A 16,309-nucleotide genomic window follows, 5' to 3' on the forward strand; every position below is an offset into this window, starting at 1 on the left:
GATTCTTGGAATCACCTATGTCAGAGAGAGGTCGGCTCGCTTCGAAAGGAATTATAGGGGCAAAAATTCTTAAAGCTCTTGTAGAACCAGGTTAGTGTTCATGACAAAAACGAACACGTCTATGAGGATATGACCTTGTCAGGGAGAGTCCTATGAGATTTACATTGTCGTCTACATAAATGGAAGCTTAGCTCAAAAACATCGAGATCTATTAACTGCTAGGAGATTAAGTGCAACTTCTTAAGGGAGGGTTCAAAGGGTAATACCTACCTATCCTATACAGGACTCAACTGTTGAAAATTTCATCTCGAAATTGGATGTGCAGAGATCAATCTCCATTCATGTGGGGGATTTTTGGAAATTTAGTATAAATATTATATTTTTACTAACTTTGGATATATATAAATACATACATATGTTGTATATATAACGAACTCTAAGTGGGTTTATGTTCTCCTCCATGAGGACTTCGAAACGATATATTATATGTCCAAAATAGAGTATAAGTGAATGAGATATCGATACTCAAAGATGGGTATTTGAGAATAAGCTTAGCAAAATAGAGGAATATGGGAATGAGTCCCACATTGGTAGAGAGACCAAACTCAACAAGGGTTATAAGCTTCATTACATGGAAGGCTTACAAGCTTGTGCCTATGGTTATGCTACAATTCCTACCCGTGCGCAGGGGGTGCAAATCATGGTTCCGTAGACCAAAAACACCGAACTCGTGTATGGGCGCGACCTGCGAACATGAATGCAGCTTCGAAAATTCAGGCGCGCGCTACCCTCATTTTTGCTAAACCTGACAGTTTTGGTCGCTGTTTTTGAATTCTGTAACGGATGCATTAATTGCGTAATTAATGACATTTATTGCCATTAAACGCTCAATCAATTAGTGATTTGTTTCCGTTTCATGATTCAACTATAAAAGAAGACCTTGCCTTCTCATTCAGACACACGAATGAAATTACTCTTCTTCTTCCTTCTCTGCACTCCTGCTTCCGGCGATTCTTTCAGGCAAGTGCTGATATCCGGCAGTACACAATACTGTTTAGGTAGTTGTACCACAAGAACAGACGTCGAATCTGTTTAAGGGAATCGAGTCCAACTCGACCCTCAGCCACATCGTTTTCATCTAATTTTTCTTTACAGGCACCTTTCAAGGATGAAAACGAAGACGCTATACTAGCAGTCTTAAACAGATTAACTGTTTGTTCTAATACTTTCGTTTCCTGTTCTTTTTATTATAAAATCAAGTTCATATCGGGTTTTTTTTCCTATAATAATATATTTGATTGTGATTGCGTTTCATTCAGAATGTCTGCAACTCCCATTGGTACTGGGACTCCTGCTGTTGGAGCTACCCCTGCTGTGAACCCAAATGCACCGGTTCCAAACATCATGGCTAATCATGCTGAAAGACCTGAAAAATTTTCTGGTCTGAACCTCAAGAGGTGGCAACAGAAGATGCTGTTCTACTTGACCAGCTTGAACCTGCCTCAGTTCCTAACAGACACAGTTCCTGTAATTGCTGAGCGGCAGGCTGATGCTCAATCTATGACTGGAGTGGGTGCATGGAATCTTTCAGAATTTTTGTGCCGCAACTATGTGATCAATGGGCTAACAGATGCACTTTACAATGTTTATTGTAAAGTTGCAATTGCTAAGGAACTATGGGAGTCGTTGGAAAGGAAGTATAAGACAGAAGATGCTGGAACTAAGAAGCATGTTGTTGGTAAGTTCTTGGAATAAAAAAATGGTATGTTTGTGGGAAAAGGATATGCCTTGAATGGCATGTTCAAATTGAATGTAATGGTGACAAACAAAATTAATAATGAAAGTTCTAGTTCTGCTTATTTGCTTGTGTGTTCAAATGTTTGGCATGGTCGCTAAGGACATGTCAATTACAATTCAATTAAGCGATTATTAAACTCGAATACATACCAAAACTTAATGACTCAAATCACAAATGCGCCACATGTGTTGAAGCTAAACAAACTAGATTGTCTTTCCAAACAATCAAAAGAAACATCGAAACTCTTGATTTAATTGACACTGATGTGTGTGATCTAAAGTCAATTCCTACTCAAGGTGGGAACAAATACTTCATTACATTCATCGATGATAGCATGAAATATTGCTACATATATTTACTTAAGATTAAAGACGAAGCAATAGACAAGTTTGTCTTGTACAAAAATGAAGTTGAGAATCAACTCAACAAGAGAATTAAAGTGGTTAGAAGTGATAGGGGTGGGGTATATGTTTCTCCCTATGATGATTTTTGTGCTAAAAATGGAATTCGTCATGAATACACATCACCCTATTCACCTCAATCCAATCGAATTGCTGATAGAAAGAACCGTGCCTTGAAAGAAACGGTCAATGCCATGATAATTAGTTCGAGTGTAAACCAGTCAATTATGTGGGGAAGCTATCTTGTCAGCTAACTATCTTTTAAATAAGATAGGTCGCAAAGAAAAGAATGAAACACCGTATGAACTTTGGATGGGAAGAAAGCCATCGTATAAGTAGTTATGAGTGTGGGGGTGCCTAGCTAAAGTTGCAGTGCTGCCACCAAAGGTACAAAAGTTAGAGCCTAAAACAGTGGATTTTGTATTCATTAGGTATGCACAAGGTAGTAGTGCTTATCGTTTCCTTGTGCATGATTCTAAGAATCCTGAAATACACAAGAATACCATAATGGAATCAAGGAATGCTTCATTCTTTGAAGACGTGTTTCCCTATTTGAACAAGGAAGTTGAAAGCCCATCTTTACCAAATAACGAAGTTGTTCGAGAGGAAGAACATGCTCAATCCAAGGAAGAAGAGATAGAACCCTGAAGAAGTAAGAGGGCTAGAGTTGACAAATCATATGGTGATGATTTTTTCACCTATGTGGTGGAAAGTGAACCTAAAACCTACCAAGAGGCGGTAACTTCTTCTGAGGGACCTCAATGGAAAGAAGCCATAAAAAATGAGGTAGAATCTATCTTACAAAACCATACATGGGAACTAGTAGATCTACCTCCAGGTAGCAAGCCACTAGGTTACCGTTGGATTTTCAAGAGAAAGATGAAACCTGATGGCAATATTGATAAATACAAGGCAAGACTAGTAATCAAAGGTTATAGACAAAAGGTAGGTCCAGACTACTTTGATACCTATTCGTCGGTAATGCGGATAGCATCCATTAGATTATTTCTTGCCATTGTTGCTATCAGAAACTTGCAAGTTCATCAAATGGATGTGTAAACGGCTTTCCTAAATGGGGAGTTGGAAGAAGAAATTTATATGGAGCAACCTGAGGGATTCATTGCCTCAGGACAAGAGAACAAGGTTTGTAAACTTGTTAAGTCTCTATATGGATTAAAACAAGCTCCTAAACAATGGCATCAAAAGTTTGATCAAGTCATGATGGAAAGTGGCTTTAGAATCAATGAGTGTGATAAGTGTATCTATGTGAAAAACACCACTCATGATTATGTCATCTTGTGTTTGTATGTTGATGATATGTTTATCATTTGTAGTGATGACAAGATAATAAGATTGACGAAGGATATGTTGAAATCCAGGTTCGACATGAAAGATATGTGTTTAGCAGATGTGATTCTTGGAGTGAAGGTTACAAGAACCCAAAGTGATCTGATTTTCAGTCAAACACACTATGTGGATAAAATTCTTGAAAAATTTGCTAAGGGAGACACTAGCATAGCTAGAACTCCAATTGACACTAGTCTACATCTACGAAAAAATAGAGGTGATAGTGTTAATCAAGTGGAATATTCAAGAATTATTGGCAGTCCGATGTATCTAATGAGTTGTACCAGACCTGACTTAGCATATGTTGTGAGCAGACTAAGTCGATACACTAGTAAACCCAGTTCTGAACACTGGAAGAGTATTACTAGGTTGCTGAGGTATGTGAGATACACGCGAGAATATGGACTGCATTATGACAGACATCCTGCAGTTATCGAAGGATACATATATGCAAATTGGATATCTGACATAAAAGATTCCAGATCTACAAGTGGATATGTGTTTACACTTGGAGGTGCTGTTGTAGCATGGAAATGATCCAAGCAAACAGTTATATCTAGATCCATGATGGAATCTAAATTTATCGCCTTAGATATTTGTGATGAAGAGGCGGAGTGGCTACGTCAATTTGTAGAGGACATTCCCGAATGGCCTAAGTCGGTAACGGCGATATGTATACATTGTGATAACCTATCGGCAATTGGTAGAGCTCAAAGTACAATGTATAATGGGAATGAAGGCACATTAGAATAGACATAAAACAATACGACAACTAATCTCTACGGGGGGTTATCACGGTTGACTGCGTGAAATCAAAGGATAACATTGTGGATCCGCTTACAAAATTTTTGAGTACAGATGTAGTTAATAAGTCGTCAAGAGTAATGGGACTAAAGCCCATGAATGAATAAATTCATACGAAGGAAAACTTACCCAAAAGACTAGAGATCCCAAGATCTGGGTTCAAAAGGATAACCTAATTGTATGATAGGGGCAGGTCACTGTGGGGGGAGTTAACATTTGTTCCTAGTCCATTCCTTTATGTAGTGACAAAATTAGGCTAAACATATGGTTTTTAATGATTCTTGGAATCATCTATGTGAGAGAGAAGTGGGGTCGCTTCGAAGGCAATTATAGGGGCAAAAATTCCTATAGCTCTTGCAGAACCAGGTTATAGGGGCAAATCTTGGTTCCGTAGACCAAAAACACCGAACTCGTGCATGGGTGCGACCTGCGGACACGAATGCAACTCCGAAAACACAGCTGCGCGCTACCCTCATTTTTGCTAAACCTGACAATTTTGGTCCCTGTTTTTGAATTCAATAACGGATGCATTAATTGCGTAATTAATGACATTTATTGCCATTAAACGCTCAATCAATTAGTTATTTGTTTCCGTTTCACGATTCAACTATAAAAGAAGACATTGCCTTCTCATTCAGACACACGAATGAAATTAATCTTCTTCTTCCTTCTCTGCACTCCTGCTTCTAGCGATTCTTTCAGGCAAGTGGTGATATTCGGCAGTACACAATATTGTTTAGGTTGTACCCCGGGAACAGACGGCGAATCTGTTTAAGGGAATGGAGTCCAACTCGACCCCCAGCCACATCGTTTGCATCTAATTTTTCTTTACAGGCACCTTTCAAGGATGAAAACGAAGACGCTATACTAACAGTCTTAAACAGATTAATTCTTTGTTCTAATACTTTCGTTTTCTGTTCTTTTTATTATATAATCGAGTTTGTATCGGGTTTTTTTTCCTATAATAATATATTTGATTGTGATTGCGATTCTTTCAGAATGTCTGCAACTCCCATTGGTACTGGGACTCCTGCTGTTGGAGCTACCCCTGCTGTGAACCCAAATGCACCGGTTCCAAACATCATGGCTAATCATGCTGAAAGACCTGAAAAATGTTCTGGTCTGAACTTCAAGAGGTGGCAACAGAAGATGTTGTTCTACTTGACCAGCTTGAACCTGGCTCAGTTCCTAGCAGAAACTGCTCCTGTAATTGTTGAGGGGCAGGCTGATGCTCAATCTGTGACTGGAGTGGATGCATGGAAGCTTTCAGAATTTTTGTGCCGCAACTATGTGTTCAATGGGCTAACATATGCACTTTACAATGTTTATTGTAAAGTTGCAATTGCTAAGGAACTATGGGAGTCGTTTTAAAGGAAGTATAAGACAGAAGATGCTGGAACTAAGAAGCATGTTGTTGGTAACTTCTTGGAATATACAAATGGTATTTTTGTGGGAAAAGGATATGCCTTGAATGGCATGTTCAAATTGAATGTAATGGTGACAAACAAAATGAATAATGAAAGTTCTAGTTCTGCTTATTTGCTTGTGTGTTCAAATGTTTGGCATGGTCGCTTAGGACATGTAAATTACAATTTAATTAAGCAATTAATTAAACTAGAATACATACCAAAACTTAATATTGACTCAAATCACAAATGCCCTACATGCGTTGAAGCTAAACAAACTAGATTGTCTTTCCAAACAATCAAAAGAAACACCGAACCTCTTGATTTAATTCACACTGATGTGTGTGATCTAAATTCAATTCCTACTCAAGGTGGGAACAAATACTTCATTACATTCATCGATGATAGCACAAAATATTGCTACATATATTTACTTAAGATTAAAGATGAAGCAATAAACAAGTTTGTCTTGTACAAAAATGAAGTTGAGAATCAACACAACAAGAGAATTAAAGTGGTTAGAAGTGATAGGGGTGGGGTATATGTTTCTCCCTATGATGATTTTTGTGCTAAAAATGGAATTCGTCATGAATACACATCACCCTATTCACCTCAATCCAATCGAATTGCTGATAGAAAGAACCGTACCTTGAAAGAAATGGTCAATGCCATGATAATTAATTCGAGTGTAAACCAGTCAATTATGTGGGGAAGCTATCTTGTCAGCTAACTATCTTTTAAATAAGATAGGTCGCAAAGAAAAGAATGAAACACCGTATGAACTTTGGATGGGAAGAAAGCCATCGTATAAGTACTTACGAGTTTGGGGCTGCCTAGCTAAAGTTTCAGTGCCGCCACCTAAGGTACAAAAGTTAGAGCCTAAAACAATGGATTTTGTAATCATTGGGTATGCACAAGGTAGTAGTGCTTATCGTTTCCTGGTGCATGATTCTAAGAATCCTGAAATACACAAGAATACCATAATGGAATCAAGGAATGCTTCATTCTTTGAAGATGTGTTTCCCTGTTTGAACAAGGAAGTTGAAAGCCCATCTTTACTAAATAAGGAAGTTGTTCGAGAGGAAGAACAAGCTCAATCCGAGGAAGAAGAGATAGAACCCAAAAGAAGTAAGAGGGCTAGAGTTGAAAAATCATATGGTGATGATTTTTTCACCTATGTGTTTGAAAGTGAACCTAAAACCTACCAAGGGGCGGTAACTTCTTCTGAGGGGCCTCAATGGAAAGAAGCCATAAAAAATGAGGTAGAATCTATCTTACAAAACCATACATGGGAACTAGTAGATCTACCTCCAGGTAGCAAGCCACTTGGTTACCGTTGGATTTTCAAGAGAAAGATGAAACCTGATGGCAGTATTGATAAATACAAGGCAAGACTAGTAATCAAAGGTTATAGACAAAAGGAAGGTCTAGACTACTTTGATACCTATTCGCCGGTAATGCGGATAACATCCATTAGATTAGTTCTTGCCATTGCAACTCTCAGAACTTGCAAGTTCATCAAATGGATGTGAAAACGGCTTTCCTAAATAGGGAGTTGGAAGAAGAAATTTATATGGAGCAGCCTGAGGGATTCATTGCCTCAGGACAAGAGAACAAGGGTTGTAATCTTGTTAAGTATCTATATGGATTAAAACAAACTCCTAAACAATGGCATCAAAAGTTTGATCAAGTCATGATGGAAAGTGGCTTTAGATTCAATGAGTGTGATAAGTGTATCTATGTGAAAAACACCACTCATGGTTATGTCATCTTGTGTTTGTATGTTGATGATATGCTTATCATTTGTAGTGATGACAAGATAATAAGATCCATGAAGGATATGTTGAAATCCAGGTTCGACATGAAGGATATGGGTTTAGTAGATGTGATTCTTGGAATGAAGGTCACAAGAACCCAAAGTGGTCTGATTTTGAGTCAAACACACTATGTGGATAAAATTCTTGAAAAATTTGCTAAGGGAGACACTAGCATAGCTAGAAATCCAATTGACACTAGTCAACATCTACGAAAAAATAGAGGTGATAGTGTTAATCAAGTGGAATATTCAAGAATTATTGGCAGTCCGATGTATCTAATGAGTTGTACCAGACCTGACTTAGCATATGCTGTGAGCAGACTAAGTCGATACACTAGTAAACCCAGTTATGAATACTGGAAGAGTATTACTAGGTTGTTGAGGTATGTGAGATACATGCGAGAATATGGACTGCATTATGGCAGACATCCAGCAGTTATCGAAGGATACATAGATGCAAATTGGATATCTGACATGAAAGATTCCAGATCTACAAGTGGATATGTGTTTACACTTGGAGGTGCTACTGTAGCATGGAAATCATCCAAGCAAACAGTTATATCTAGATCCACGATGGAATCTGAATTTATCGCCTTAGATATTTGTGCTGAAGAGGCGGAGTGGCTACATAAATTTGTAGAGGACATTCCCGAATGGCCTAAGCCGGTAACGACCATATGTATACATTGTGATAACCAATCGGCAATTGGTAGAGCTCAAAGTACAATGTATAATGGGAAATGAAGGCACATTAGACGTTGACATAAAACAATACGACAACTAATCTATACGGGGGTTATCACGGTTGACTGGGTGAAATCAAAGGATGACATTGCGGATCCGCTTACAAAAGGCTTGAGTATAGATGTAGTTAATAAGTCTTCGAGAGGAATGGGACTAAAGCCCATGAATGAATAAATTCATACGAAGGAAACCTTACCCAGAAGACTAGAGATCCCAAGATCTTGGTTCAAAAGGATAACCTAATTGTATGAGTGGGGCAGGCCACTGTAGGGGGAGTTAACATTTCTTCCTAGTCCATTCCTTTATGTAGTGACAAAATGAGGCTAAACATATGGTTTTTAATGATTCTTGGAATCACCTATGTAAGAGAGAAGTGGCGTCGCTTCGAAGGCAATTATAGAGGCAAAAATTCCTAAAGCTCTTGCAGAACCAGGTTATAGGGGCAAATCTTGGTTCCGTAGACCAAAAACACCAAACCCGTGCATGGGCGCGACCTGCGGACACAAATGCAGCTCCGAAAACTCGGGCGCGCGCTACCCTCATTTTTGCTAAACCTGACAGTTTTGGTCCCTATTTTTGAATTTTGTAATAGATGCATTAATTGTGTAATTAATGACATTTATTGCCATTAAACGCTCAATCAATTAGTGATTTGTTTCCGTTTCACGATTCAACTATAAAAGAAGACGTTGCCTTCTCATTCAGACACACGAATGAAATTACTCTTCTTCTTCTTCTTCCTTCTCTGCACTCCTGCTTCCGGCGATTGTTTCAGGCAAGTGGTGATATCCGACAGTACACAATACTGCTTAGGTTGTTGTACCCTGGGAACAGACGGCGAATCTGTTTAACGGAATCGAGTCCAACTCGAGCCTCAGCCACATCTTTTACATCTAATTTTTCTTTACAGGCACCTTTCAAGGACGAAAACAAAGACGCTATACTAGCAGCAATTGTTGGGCATGTAATGATTATGGATAACTCGTATACTTTAGACCATAAGCCATTAGAATATGTTTTAATCCCCCACCATTATTTAGAAAGTAACATTGAATTAAAGGTGCGAATGCAACATTCCAAAGCGACCAAGTCTTTTGTAACGTCATTTTTTTTTAATAATACATCTTATCTTATTTTCATCTACATGTCCACCCTGAATGAATTTTCATCTAACAATTTGCAACATGCTATTGATTTTATGGGAGATTTCAATATGGAAAAGTGATATAGAGGTAAACTTCTAAGTATTGATTAGACCAAGGTCAATCAAACCCCGAAATGATAATTTTTTGGATTTCTATTTATTAAGTTCGGCATTAAAACACACATTGATCGATTTCAAAAGACAACTCAACTTCGTATTTACACCAATTGGTACACCTAGTTACATGAAGAGAAGGCTTCAGACTTCACAATCGAGAAGATTGCTCATTCGATTTATTCCATATTATTGTACTGATTATGTAACTAAAATTTTTTCTAGGTTCCCATTACACAATTAGAATGTATTTCAATTGGATAATTATATTATATTGGATGCCACAGTATGCAAAATCTCATCCTCAAGTATATATATATATATATATATATATATATATATATATATATATATATATATATATATATATATATATATATATATATATATATATATATATATATATATATATATATATGGGAGAATCACTTAAAAGTGTAATATATTTTTCGATTTTTACACATTGGGTTACTAATTTTTTTTCGTCCACATTTACCCTTCATTTTCATTAACTGTACACATTTAGTCCTTATTACCGGCTACTCGAGGTAATCCGAAAAGAATGACTCAAAAGGGTAATATATTTCTCACTTTGTATACATTTGGTCTGCAGTTGTTTTTTGTTTGAAAATAAGTCTTTATTGTTTTTTTTATATATTCAATACTTATGATCGTTTTTTTAGTGTTTCTGACGTCATCCTACACAATACAATTATTAATAAGGTGTTTGGGGTTGTTCATGGTTATGGTGATCACGACCTCGGTAGCTTGGTTGCTTACTTCTTGTGGTTCGGATTAGCTCTTTTGTTTTGAACGTCGTAAGTATTTCATAGAATCACGTATTTTAACGATCATTATTTCCACACATTCGTATTTGAGTCTACTATATATTTTGTTTAGATTACTCCCATTAAAAAGTAATATATTTTTATTTAGAATCTTTATATCCATGTGTTCTTTATGTATGTATGTATGAACGTTTTTTTTAAATCATAATTGAAAATATATTGTCTTTAACGAGAGTAATCTAAATGAAAGTTGTAGTAGACTCAAATAAGAATGTACGGATATAAAGATCGTTAAAATCTTTGGTGGTATTAGGAAATAAGGGCATCAAGAACACAAGACCCAAGCCAAAAAAGAAGAACTAAGCAACCAGGCACCCAAGGTCGCGGTGGCCATAAGCATGAACAACCCTGAACACCTAATTAATTATCGTCTTGCATAGGATGTAGTGAGAAAAACCTAAAAAAAACGTTCACAAGTATTAAATGTGTACAAAAACAATAAAGACTTATTTTGCAGAAAAAAAAAAAATATATATATATATATATATATATATATATATATATATATATATATATATATATATATATATATATTATGGACTAATTGTGCAAAAAAAATATTAAGAATTATATATATATATATATATATATATATATATATATATATATATATATATATATATATATATATATATATATATATCGTGATAGGTTATATTGAGAACGGAAAAATGTTGAGAACGCGAGAACAACTCACGACCAATCATTACACAATGGCGTTATAGGAATATTACCATTTAATTAAATATGAATTAGTCAATAGAAAATTAATTGTACCTATGTAACAAATTTGTAATTGTCATTTTCTATGAAATTAGCTCTCCCAATCATTGTTTTTTTCCACATAATTAGATGATACGAAAACAACTATGATTGAAATTTATAGGGATGTTGTTGGTCTATATCATAATTTTACCTTTTAATATGTTGTGACCATGAATGATTGAATGTATGGATAATTATTAATTATTACAATGTGGCATAATCAATTATGAATATGTTATCCAATCATAATTGATTCGAGTGAATGTAGTCATGTTGATGTCGAACGAGTTAATTTTGTTTTCGATAGGTTAGTTGTGAAGAAAAGAAAATGTCTCATTGTGTAATCATGTATGATTACATGTATACGCTGTTGTCTGGTAGCATAGTTTAACAGTTAAATCTAATGTTGACATAAATTTTAAAAATACAATCTGATGTTTAAGTAAAATGTACAAAAATTCATGGCTGAATGTAATGTTTTTACTGGTGTAGAAAATGACCCAAAAATAATTTCGGGTGGGGATGGTGGTAGATCTGATGGTGACGAAAGTGCCAAGGGAATCATTTTAAAGTGTTGATGAAATTGAAGGTAGACATTTTTTAAGCATTAAGTTGATGGAATATATATATATATATATATATATATATATATATATATATATATATATATATATATATATATATATATATATATATATATATATATATATATATATTCATGATTGATTATATCGTTATATACATGACTGGTAAGCAACGTTCTTGATTCGGTGAAGAATCTTATCCAACGAATGAGTCATTCATTAGTAATCTTGTACATTCATCTGGTGGAACTTCGATGTAACACTTTAAATTTTCAAACAAAATTTTCATTTTTAAATCACGTAAAATCAGTATCGCATTTTATCAAAACCACAATGTATCAAATGTCAAAAACACAATTCCACAAAACAAGTGATAATATCCCAGAATCCTCATCATAGTCTCGAACATGTGTGTATAATCAAGTCGACACCTTCCTGCGATCCTGATAAATACCTAAAACACATAATACACAACACGGTAAGCACGAAGCTTAGTGAGTTTCCCAAAAATACCACACGCAATAGTTAGCCTCTCATGGCTATATCTCATTAATGACCCTTCGGTCATGTGTCTCAGTGATGAACCTCCGGTCTCACAACTCGGGTTGGACCCCCCGGTCCCTAACCAATAAAGCACAAGATAATATACAACATAAATCACAGAGACTAATGCATGATATCACATAATCAATGTAAGCAGATAAGACCCTCCGGTCGCACCGTATTACCACTAAGGTAAGTAATGTGAGAAGACTTACCTCGAAGGTAAGCAAGTAGATCTAGTACCCACGAATAATCTAGACTTCACATACATAATATAATTATCTCTAATAAGCAATTTTTAATAACCACTCTGAGATACTAAGTTAACTCCTCCACTAAGTCTCAAAAGGGAGAAAATACCATTTTACCCCTCCATGGTCTCTAAGGTCCACAGTTGACCAAACCCTAAAAGTCAACGAAAGTCAACGCTCAAGTCAACAGTCCATGTTGACTAAACTCGTCAAGTGCATCTATGTGACTCGTCGAGTTCCTTCGCTTCCTCTGAAGTAACGGGAAAATCCAACTCAACTCGTCGACTTGTCTCATCAATTCACCCAGTTGTAGCACGTCCAGTCCATCGGGGAAAACCCTAGCTGACTCGTCGAGTTGGCTCATGCGCTCGTTGAGTCCCTTTAAACCAATTCTCATTCAGACGATTCTAACAGAAATAATGTCCCAAACTCTAGATCTAGCCTCCTAGGCTGAAATACCACTTAAAGCTGCAAGCTTTACGTCCATGCATGGAATCTAGGGCTCAAAATGCCAAAACAAGCTCCATATAGAGTTTAATGCATAAAAACTTGCCACCAGCTTGATAAAGCCTGGATCTTTGGGCTCAAAGGACTACATATGGTCCAGATCTAAACTCTAATCTCCAAGGCAAGCTCAAAACACTCTAGAACTCAAAGAAGGATGGAAAACGGGCTAAACTCCCTAGAAACAAGATCTAATCAAACAATGAGCAAGGTGTTGACCTTTTTCCGTCAAACAGAAGCTATGAATGAATAAACACCATATCCAAGAGCTCCCTCTTATCCCAAGCCTTTTTCTCCTCAATCTTCCTTCAAAAATGCACTAAAATATGAAGTATTAGGCTCTCTTTCTCTCAAAGAAGGATATAGCTCGATTTAGGTTTTTCACAATGTGTTTGGGTGATAGGGAGGCGGAAATGAAGGCTTAAGGTCCTTTAAATAGGACACAAACCCTCAAAATTAGATTTTTCTCACTAAGAAACCACTCGTCAAGTTGGGGTCCTGCAAGTCGTCGAGTAGACTCTAAAAATCATGCGACCATTAACTCTTTTACTCGGCGAGTTGGGGCTTCCAACTCGTCAAGTTGATTTGTCATTATGAATGTAAATTAATTTAATAGTATACCTAGGAGTCGAGATGTTACAATTCTCCCCCACTAGAATCATACTTCGCCCTCGAAGTCATTCTCTGGAAACAAATTGGGATACTGCTTCGCATCTCAGACTCCGGCTCCAAATTCCACTTGGATTCCTTCCGATGTTGCCACTGAACCTGAACCAAGGGCACATATTTATTCGTCAAGACCTTCACTTTCTTATCGAAGATCCCTGTCAACCTCTAAATGTAGTTCAGGGTTTCATCAACCTGAATGTCTTCTTAAGGAACCAATGTCGTCTCATAGGCTACACACTTCCTCAACTGGGACATGTGGAAGGTGTTACGAATCTAGCTCAACTCTGCAGGCAGCTCCAACTGATAACCTACCTTACCCACTCGTGTGATAACCTTGAAAGGACCAATGTATCTCGAGCTCAGCTTGCCCCGTTTCCTGAATCAGATCACCCTTTCCATGGGGATACCTTCAGGATGATAAAATCTCCGACCTGAAACTCTAGCTTTGAACGACGTCGGAGGGTGTAACTCTTTTGACGACTCTAGTTCGTTAGTAACCTCTGTCTGACCTGTTGGATCTGCTCTTTCATCTTGAGTAGTATCTCATTGACCTCTATCATCTCTTCCCTACCTCTCCTTAACAGATGGGAGTCCGACACCTCCTCCCATATAAAAGCTCAAAGGGAGGCATACCAATACTAGAATGACGGTTGTTGTTGTATGAAAATTCAGCCAAGGGCAAATAAGTGTCCCAACTTCCACCGAAGTCCATAACACATGCACGTAGCATGTCCTCAAGCGTCTGCATTGTCCGCTCGTTCTGGTCGTCTGTCTTTGGGTGATATGTGGTATTGAAGTGCAACCGGGTACCCAACTCCTCATGAAAGTTCTTCAAGAACCTGGAAGTAAAATGTACATCTCGATCTGACACTATCTATGTCCACAATCAATGCCGTGCCACCACCTCTCGAACGTAGATCTCGGCCAATTTCTCCGCAGAAGAGCTCTCACTGATAGCCCGAAAGTGAACACTCTTCGTCAAGCCGTCTATAATTACACATATTGCGTCGACACCTCGGTCGGTCCTCGGCAATTTGGTTATAAAATCCATGGAAATTTGTTCCTACTTCCACTAGGGAATCTCTAGAGGCTGCAATGGGCTATATGGATGTTGGTGCTCCGCCTTGACCTGACGACAGGTCAAGCATCTCTCGACTACCCATGCCACATCTCTGTTCATGCAGGGCCACAAATAATCCAATTTTAAGTCCAACTACATCTTGGTAGCTCCCCGATGGATCGAGAATCTCGACCTATGGACCTCCTCTATCAGAATACACGAGCTTCACCCATATATGGCACCCAAATCCGCCCACGAAAGGTCATAAGCCCCCGACTATCCGTCACAAAATCAGAAATATGTCGGATCACCCGTTCTCAGGTCTGACGGCCACCACCTGGGCCTTTCGTATGGTATCTAAGACTGGTGTCATCACCGTCATCCTCATGCACATGTCTCGGATCGGAGCACTCACTGGTATACGACTCAGGGAATCGGCTACCACATTTGCCTTATCAGGATGATACGTAATCTCATAGTCGTAGTCTTTCACTACATCCAACCACCTCCTCTTTCTCATGTTCAGGTTGGGTTGATCCATAAGATACTTCAGACTCTTATGGTCTGTGTATATGGTACACCATACACCATAAAGCTAGTGGCACCAAATCTTAAGGGCAAACACCACCGCCCCCAACTCCAAATCGTGGGTGGGATACCTCTTCTCGTGAGGCTTCAATTGTGTTGATGCATATGATATCACGTGTCCCCTCTACATCAACACCGCACCCATCCGTGATATAGATGCATCACAGTAAACTACGAAGTCATCCACTCCCTCTGGAAGGAGTAACACTGGAGCCTTGCACAATCTCTGGCGAAGAGTCTCGAATGAGGCCTACTGCTCGGGCTCCCAAGCAAAAGTAACACCCTTCCTGGTCAATATGGTAAAACGAACAACAATCTTGGAGAAATCCCTGATAAATCTACGGTAGTAGCCTGCTAGGCCAAGAAAACTCATGGTCTCGGATGGCGACCTCGACACCTCCCATCGCATAACTGCCTCAATCTTGGCCGGGTCGACCAAAATCTCATTCTGGTTAACGAGGTGTTCTAAGAACTGGAACTCTCATAGCCATAAATCATACTTGGGGTTTTTGGCATAAAGCCTCTCCATCCTGAATACTCAAAGAATCTACCGAAGATTCTCCTTGTGCTGCTCTCTGGACCTACAGTATATCAAAATTTTGTCGATGAACACGATCACCGACCGGTCCAACATGGGCATGCACACCCGATTCATGAGATCCATGAACACTGCCAGTGCGTTGGTGAGTCTGAAAACCATCACCACAAACTCGTAGTGCCCATAACGAGTCCTGAAGGCTATCTTCTGGATATCCTCTTCGCAAACTCTTATCTGATGATACCCATATCTCAAATCAATCTTGGAAAACCAAGACGCCCCTTAGCAATAGGCGCCGCACCCGAAATTAAATCGATCCAGAACTCCACCTGCCTCTCCGGAGGCACACCCGGTACCTCCTCAGGAAAAACATTCGGCAACTCGC

Source organism: Lactuca sativa, chromosome 4 (genome assembly GCF_002870075.4).
Source record: "Lactuca sativa cultivar Salinas chromosome 4, Lsat_Salinas_v11, whole genome shotgun sequence".
NCBI classification, from domain to species: Eukaryota; Viridiplantae; Streptophyta; class Magnoliopsida; order Asterales; family Asteraceae; genus Lactuca; species Lactuca sativa.